The sequence below is a fragment of the Rutidosis leptorrhynchoides genome, chromosome 1, assembly GCF_046630445.1.
Source record: "Rutidosis leptorrhynchoides isolate AG116_Rl617_1_P2 chromosome 1, CSIRO_AGI_Rlap_v1, whole genome shotgun sequence".
Lineage (NCBI taxonomy): Eukaryota > Viridiplantae > Streptophyta > Magnoliopsida > Asterales > Asteraceae > Rutidosis > Rutidosis leptorrhynchoides.
In genome coordinates this window covers 685,177,742-685,186,995 of record NC_092333.1, presented here as the reverse complement: position 1 = coordinate 685,186,995, position 9,254 = coordinate 685,177,742, and positions in this window count along the sequence as shown.

Below are 9,254 nucleotides of genomic sequence, written 5' to 3'. Positions count from 1 at the left end.
ACAACATGTGAGCGAAACACGGCTATTGCATCACTAATCACACAAAAGATGGTCAAAACAACCTGAGCCCAAACATATATGGAGGATGGTCGAAACAACCCGAACCTTAGTGAATTCGCAACAACCCAAAATTCACCAACCCAATCCATATTTCCAACAAATGGGATGACCGCAACAACCCGAGTCATTGTGAATACGTGCAAACCGATATTCACTTCCCAAATCACAACACAAGGAATGGTACTCTCATTTCCCACCAGTACTCTCATTTCCCGATAATGTTATACCATGCCGATATAACACTACTCCCAAGATGAAGTTAGCGGACCGAGTCAACGACCGTAACTCACCAATCTCACACACGCCCTTTTGGCCTCACTCAACGAGTAGTGTAGCATCGCGCACTGCACACACCATAGTGAATCCTAACGGAATACACTAACCATCCACCCCGAGCAACAAGTATATACACATACTTAGAAACATTCCACTCACTTGGAATCTTTGCACACGCATTATACGTACGCGTACACAACGCCATCACAATCGAGCAAGAACCACCTATATCGCACATAGGCACAAAACAATAATTCTCTATAAGAGAATCCAACACGCACATCCCTTAACCGGGGATCTCACCTTGCTCGTCGAACACGTCCATCATCTCTCAATGATGTTCACCATTTTACCACCACGGTGATAATTTAAATCCAACTTCATAGGTACAATTTGATCCAAATCGTACTCTTACCACAATCGACCATGTAGATGTCAACACTAGCCCCGAATCTGTACGGGCTCCAGCCAACATCAACTCACTAAAAACTTCTCTGTGCGGGAGTACAGACTCCCCCACTTAGAACTCCATTCCATAACCATATCATTGAGATATAAGTATCCCGTGAAACCACTATCCACTCACTGTTGACTTAGTCAACCGTCGAGTCCGTCTCCGTCTCACCAAGACTCATACAACCAACATGCTAAAGAAAGACAAGATCCATCCGTCTTGTATTGCATAATATACCCATCACGATACCTTGCTCCAACCTTGAGCATACGATGGGTTTCGGATTACACTTCGCTACCTCAACAGAAGTACTTACCCAACCGTACAAGTATCACTCTAGCAAATCATTGAGTTGCTACCACTTGTAACTTCCACACCGTCACTCAAGCACCTAAGGGTTTCTTGCCGGTACCCTAAGTTCAATGTAACCGCAACACCATCGGAGTCGAATACCACGCTAGTAGGTATGAAAGAGTCACCTAACAATGCGTCCCGTAGACTCCATTACCAACTTTCATTGAGATCAAAACACTCGATCTCATGGGTTCCATCCACCCGAACTTTAACATGAAAGCGAACACGCACTGACATCCGAACACCAAAGCCCGTTTCCATGGCTTGGTAGAAACTTTTTCCCAATCACTAAGGAAGGCTTGGTTGTACCAAGTCTTACGCCCTTCGTCTGTCAATCAAAACGTCACCATAGGGTAATTCCATTAGGAATGTCACCCATAACAATAATACGCACAACACAATGCATTCACAAACCCGAACTCACCGGCACATAATAAATAATCAAAGGACATATTTATTAAAAACGAAAAGGAGCTTAATGTCTCCTCGCGGCATTCGCCGTCGCCAACTCGGAACAATCCGGCTTGCGATGTCCCTCTTCATGAAAATAGTAGCACATTCCGTCATTACTTCTCGGCATTGTGCACTCCCATAACTTGTAGCCCCTAACACCACAATTGAAACATCTAGGTGCACGAGAACTCGTCGTGCCTTTCCCCACATTACCCGTACTTGAGCTTGCGCCCTTAGTTTTCTTACTTGGAGCACCATACGAATCAAACCTTCTCTTACTTGAAGGTTCACTAACCATCAATCGCGAATGTGATTCGAAACCCCTAGCCATGGAGAATAACTCCGCAGACGAATTCACTTGACCTCTGCTAATTTTGTTCCGCAGGTCATCATTCAACGTTCGATAGAAATCTCCTATCAACATACGATCATTCCCGATATACTCCGGGCAAAAACGAGCCTTTGCCATAAAGCTCGTCTTAAGAGTATTCAAGTCCATAGATCCCTGTCGCAAATTTCATAACTCATCACACAAATCCGACAAATCAGCTTGTGTCCGGAACTCCTCGAAGAATTCCTTCTTAAAATCGTCCCACGATAACCCTATAAACAATTCACCACTAACAATATCAATTTTACCATCCAACCAATCCTTCGCCCTACCCCACAACAAGCTAGCAGCGAGTCTTGTCCTCTTCTCGGGAGGGTATTCAATAGTGCGAAAACATCCTTCGACATCCGAGGTCCAAGTTGTGCTTATCAAAGGATCTGGTTTCCCATCATACATTAGAGGGTTAGTCGTCATGAAGCTCTTATGAAAACGCTCCATTTCACCACTACTTCGAAATTCGGAATACTTCCTATCCATTTCTTCTTGTAACGCTCCCAATTGCTCCGCAACGGCAGCCTCAACTCTAGCGTTAAACTCATCGTCGTCGCTTTGATTCGTCCTCGAAGTCCCGCTTCTCGTATTCATTCTAAAGAATGCAAACGATTAAACAACGAACGCGTAAAACCACAAACGCAACATCGCCCTATCTTGCTCAACAATCGTCTTACATCACTTGTTAGACACGATTTGTACTCGTAACAATGGCAGCTAGTCATTATTACGTGCACAAGCCGTCTCAACTCGTTAGTACAATGACTATCTTGCTCGATGATATTCAGAAACGCAAAATACAACGTGTCATACCCCCAAATAGGGTCGGGGTAAATATGAATTCACAATACCACAACCCAAGTATATATAAGCGAGAACGACTCTACATGAGACGTTTTAACAAAATTTGATTTGCAGCGGAAACATAATAATTTTTTACATAATGAAATTCATATGTAAATAACAAATGATAAGTTCTAAATATGTGGACTCCAATGCAACAGCTAGCTAAGCATCATAGGGCAGCACATAAGCTAATCTTCAACTGAGACAAACATGCTTAAAATGTCAACACAATGGTTGAGTGAACATCATAGGTTTATATAGTCAATAAGTTTTTAGACCACAAGGTTTAGTTCAAAACATCAAAATATTGACATGCCATGAGTTATAATATCGAGCTAAACATAGAAACCCCTGACACTGTACAGGTGTCGATAATCATTATTATGTACCCCCTTGACGATAGGTCAATGGGTAGAGACGTCACTCTCAATAGGCCTACTTACAATAATTAAGCTTGCAACATTTCAATTCGAGCAATTAACGATATTATGGTGGGGATTTGCATGTAAAGATATAATTAATACAAGTTAACAAAAGTCTCACGAAGTTGCATATCAAATAGTTTAGGTACTTGTGTCTAAATTGTAAATCATTTAAAAGCAAGCATGTGTCTCACCCCATAAGTTGTAAAACAGTTAATAAATAGTAAAAATGGGGCTATGAAGTTCACCTTAGTAGCAAGTAAGCTATTCCACGCAAAGAAGAATGAACGGAGTAAGTGATCGGAGATCTCAACCTAGAGATATAATCTTTGATTAGTTAATGTCTAACAGACATAAAGTTTGTTTATTAATATAGCAACTATATTAACAGTGACGGTTTTCGAGAAAAGTTCCTATTTCTCAAAAGTTTCTATTTTGAAAACCTACTATTTATGGAAAGCTTCCACTTATAGTAAGTTTCTAGTTTAGGAAGTTCGGGTTATAATTCTTCACAAATATGTTGTACAATCTTGCCCAAACTTCGTTGCTATCATGCAAGTCACTTGAATGATCTGTTGTTACCGGCGCCCAGAATTCTTGACCAGAATCTAAGTCATGGCATTCGAAATCTACAAGCGGTTCCCATAAGGCAACAAGGACCACCCTAGGCCACAAGTAGCGGTGATGTTTGTAGACTTTGTACGTTATCTTTAAATATAACCTTCACGTTATAGGTGTATACACATAACGAATTAATTTATGTACTTTAATAGTTATATATATAGGAGATAATATAACTTAGTGTGATTAAAGTGTTACCATATACATAGGTTTATAAGTTATAATAATAATAATAATAATAATAATAATAATAATAATAATAATAATAATAATAATAATAATAATAATAATAATAATAATAATAATAATAATAATAATAATAATAATAATAATAATAATAATAATAATAATAGTATTATTCTTTAATTAATCAACCATTAAGTAATCTTATCGATACATGCGTATATTAAATACTACATTATATGTATATCTTATTATTGTATCATATGTATATGTTTATACTTATATGATATATATGTATATATTATATGTAAGTGTTATATATATATAAATAAAAAGATGGTACATAAATATACACTTATATTACTTTACTTTTTATGTTTTAATAACTTCATATACCTACACATACACAAACACTCATACATACACACACGCGTACTTATACATACATATACACACATACATATACACGTATGTATATATATACATATATACACAAGCATATACCTATAATATATATATGTACATATGTACGTATGTTTGCATGCATGCATGTGTGTATTATTATCATTATTATTTACTAATCCTCTTTCATATATTATCACTAATCTTCATGTACATAAAATCACAACTTATTTATCATAATCATGAATCATATTAATTATTCACATTCATAATCTTTAACCTTTAATAATCATTATCTCATTAATCATTAACACATAAAATCATAACCTTTTATTATAATAATTAATCATAATCCTAAACCTCTACCATTAACCCTAATCTTATTAACCATCATCCTTATTCAAATTATTAATACTTCATAATCTAATCATAATCACGATTCATAATAATTATTCATATTCATAGTCTTTTATCATACTTGTAACCTTATTCATATTCATTATCACATAAAATCATAATCTTTAACTTATTAAACTAGTTTTATGATCATCATAACTTCCTAAACCTTTAATCATCAATCTTAATAATTATTCATAATACTTTTAATTCAATCATGCTCAATCTTATTAATCATATTCATAAACTAGTTCATAATCATAATTTAACAACCTTAATCTTATAAATATAATACTTCATTTATTTAACTAGCTTATTAATCAATAATCATAATCTTTCATTATATCTTTTAACTTTATAAATAATCATTATCATTAACCATTCCAATTTCATGATCATACTTAATTCATAATTCATAATCATAATACTTATAACATAATACTTATAAACAACTTAAAAGTAATAGATTAAAAGCAAGATTAAGCTAGGATTTTAGGTATACCTCAATAAGGTAGAGATCAAGAAAAGATGATGATTATAACTCGAATGGAAACAGACTCCCAACAGCACAAATCACGATCAAACAAGGAGTTTTTCTTGGACTATTTTCGTTGCACAGAAATAGCAGGAACACAACAGCAACAATCGACTTTTTGGGCTGACTTGGGTCACGAATTGCAGCAGGAATACAGGAGCAAAACAAGCAGATAAACAGGAGCACTTTGGGCTGTTGAGTGGCGATTTTATAGCTGCAAATAGCAGGTGTTGTGGCTCGAAAATCACAACACAACAGAGGCAAAACAGTCGAATTTATGGGCTATTTTAGACTGCACAAAGATGGCGAAAAGGAGCTGTTTGGTGGAGGGTTAGATGTCGACTGCAGCAGGTGGATTTGGGTGTTGTTGTAGTCGACTAAAAAGGATGATGATGGGTTTAAAAACTATCGACTAAAAGGGTTTGGAGGCTGCAGGAATTAGTCGACCAAACAAGGGAACAAGAGAGGGATTTTTGTGGTTTATTTGTGATGCAAATTATGGGGAATCATGAGGCTATTTATAGATGAGTTTAGCAAGTTGTAATCACACTAGGATTCTAGGAATTACTTGGTGATCAAGGATTAATGTAGAAGTATTAGGATTAGATTAGGATTAGTGGTTAGCTTAGTGATCAAGTTTTTTTTTGCCTATTCTCTTTTTTTTTTTTTTTTTTTTTAACTTGGCCGCCTTTTTTTTATCATTATATATACATATTATTATTATTATTATTATTATTATTATTATTATTATTATTATTATTATTATTATTATTATTATTATTATTATTATTATTATTATTATTATTATTATTTTATACGGCTTTTATTTTTATATATATAATTTATATATTTTTTTACAATTAATTTAATTAATTATTTTAATTTACCACTTTAAGTTTTATTACATCAAGTTTGGTAATTTAGATATTTCACACCATATCTGAATTATGAAACTAATTATATAACTTTATATAGTTTTGTTACAGAGTTATATATATACAAAATAATTTAATTAGAGTTAGGGTTTATAATATTACTACTAATTTAATATTAGGGTTATGGTTCAAAGTTTTCAATTACGAGCATTAATTAATAAACATTTAATATGTTTTGGATAACAACCCTGATGAAAATCCACCGGATCAGTCAATGAAACCCTAGTGGCATTTTGGTCATTTTAGAACAGAAAAATGAGGGTTGTTATACAACGTAATATAAACATACACAATATAATATCATGATACAAGCCATAATCCAAGTTAGTTCACCTACATGCTAAGGCACTAACCAAATTCCCGTTCCGACCCGTACTCCTACAAGTCCCGCAGCAAATAAGCACACATAGAAGTCTAAGTCTAGACACATATCTCAAGTCACCTAAATCCTTAGACCATGCTCTCATACCACTTGAAACAACCCAATCCACCATTAAACTGTCCCATAAAAATTTTTATTTTCTTCATAGTGATTTAGTACTATTAGCTCGACATCATGATTATAATTTCCACGAACATTTAAAACACCGACTAGTTCAAAAGACCTTAGCATCATACACTACATATTTTAACTTCATAATTATCAAATCCGGTTACATAATTAAGAGACACTACGTAAGTTCCGACAAAAGTCCGAGCATGGTGAATGGGAATAAACTACCCAATCCTATGTAATCCAAAAGCCAAGTCTTCTAAGCATAACACGCTAGCTCACTAGTCCCCACGCTTACCCTTGCCACATCCGCCTTGCAAATCTATAAAAATGTAAACAACGAGAGGGTAAGCTAATGCTTAGTGAGTGAGAATATACTACATACATATATATGCATAAAATGGACACGCCACACAATAACAATCAAATAGCACATACCGGAGTCCAGGCATAAGGGCAAGCTAATCTAAGCATACCGTACGATCGCTATACAATAAACTAATATATCAACAATGTAAGTACACCAACGACGATATGAACAACACCATCAAGCTACGCCCGTAGGGTTAGCTACATCACAACAATATCGATAACATATTTATAAATATATAATCAACGGACCTACAACCCAAGGTTAACCACTTAACCTTAATCACCTTAAGGATAGCCGTGTAACCCGGCCTTAGTGAATACGCACAACCTGATATTCACTACCTTCACTACATAGTATAACCGAGGATGGATGCGCAAACCGAGCCTTAGTGAATTCGAACTACCCGATATTCACTACCCCAAACTACAAGTCCAACCAAAAGGGACAATCGTAACTACCCGAAATATTGTGAATACGAACAACCTGATATTCACGTCCCAAACCATAAACCACGGTCTCAGGATTATATAAATCCACATCATCGGGGTTATCCAAAACATAAGCCCATGTGATAACGTACACATAAAGTGTGCACCTCGCCAAAGGTGGTCAACCAAAATGCACAACCGTGCCAATTGGACCTATTACACAAGTCCATCAAATCCACCTATATGTGAAGTGAGCTCTATAGCCGAGGATCACTTCACCCAACCCGCACCCATCCTATACATACATATGCACATAGTATATTGACACTCACCTTGTCGTCTAGATGGACGCAATATCACAATCCTCAATCGCCAATAGAAAGTACCTATCCCATTTAACACATAACAAACAACACGATTAGGGTGGATTACAAACCAACCCATATTGACACCTAGTGCAATATTGACCCAATTGCACTTCCAAGCACAACCCATGTCCAAACTCGTCAATAATCACTAACTAGAGTGATAATGGTTCCAATAATGCCAACTATCCAACCACAAGTGTTAAACGCTCGGTTTCCCCAAAAGTCCACTCACAAACCCTTATTTTGAGCCGTTTCCAAAATTAACCAAATCAATACCTCCAACTAGTTTTCATACTTCCATAATCACCTAAACTAGTGATTAAACACCAATTACAAACTCTAATCTAGGTTAAAATATTAACCAACCTAAATTCCACGAACGAGGGTCAATCACACCCGACACTAGTCTAAATCACCCATTTATGAACTAGTGGGGTTTACTCAAGAACATTCAAGGCAAAAGCCCTAATTATGAACAATAATCAAGAAAATGAAATTCGGATTCGAGAATTACCACTAGTATCAAAATGTAGCCGCGGACGAGAGGAACCACTTTAACTCTTGCACCAAAGATCGATTCACCCTTCATCCTACCCAATTTGCTCGTTGATTATGTTAGGGTTTTGTATTTGGTAGAGAGAAAAGATGGAATGAGATAAGATGGAAATGAGATAAAATGAGTGGGGAGGTGGTTTTGTGGTCAAGAATCTGACCAACACGCGAAAAGATCAAAATGCCCTTAAAATACCCTCAAAAACGAGTCGGAAAAGGTGCTGATGCAGGCCTTGGCATGGCGTGCCACTTATCTTCTGAATTTGGTGATATTTCTTTGGCACGGTGTGCCACCTTCTTGGCACGGCGTGCCACTCTAAGACTGTTTTGTTGAAACTTGCTTTGGTCGTAAATTTTGGACCGTAACTCCATTTTTGATGAATCAAATATCGTTGGAAACGTAATAAGGTCTATTTTCCAATGGTAAGGTTATAAAACATTAACTCCAACTTTATTTGGGGTCAAAAGATACGATTACCCACCTTGTACTCACATGATGTCCAAAATAACATGTAACTGAAAACGGGTTGTTACACTAATCCACTTCCGCCACTTCTCACCAAATCCCATGCACTTCATAGCCTCCAATAAGTAATTCCAATTAACCGAATCGAATGCCTTCTCGAAATCCACCTTAAAAATGATACCGTGCCTTTTATTTCTTTTAAGTTCATCCACCACCTCGTTCGTAACTAAAACCCCATCGAGAATATACCTTCCA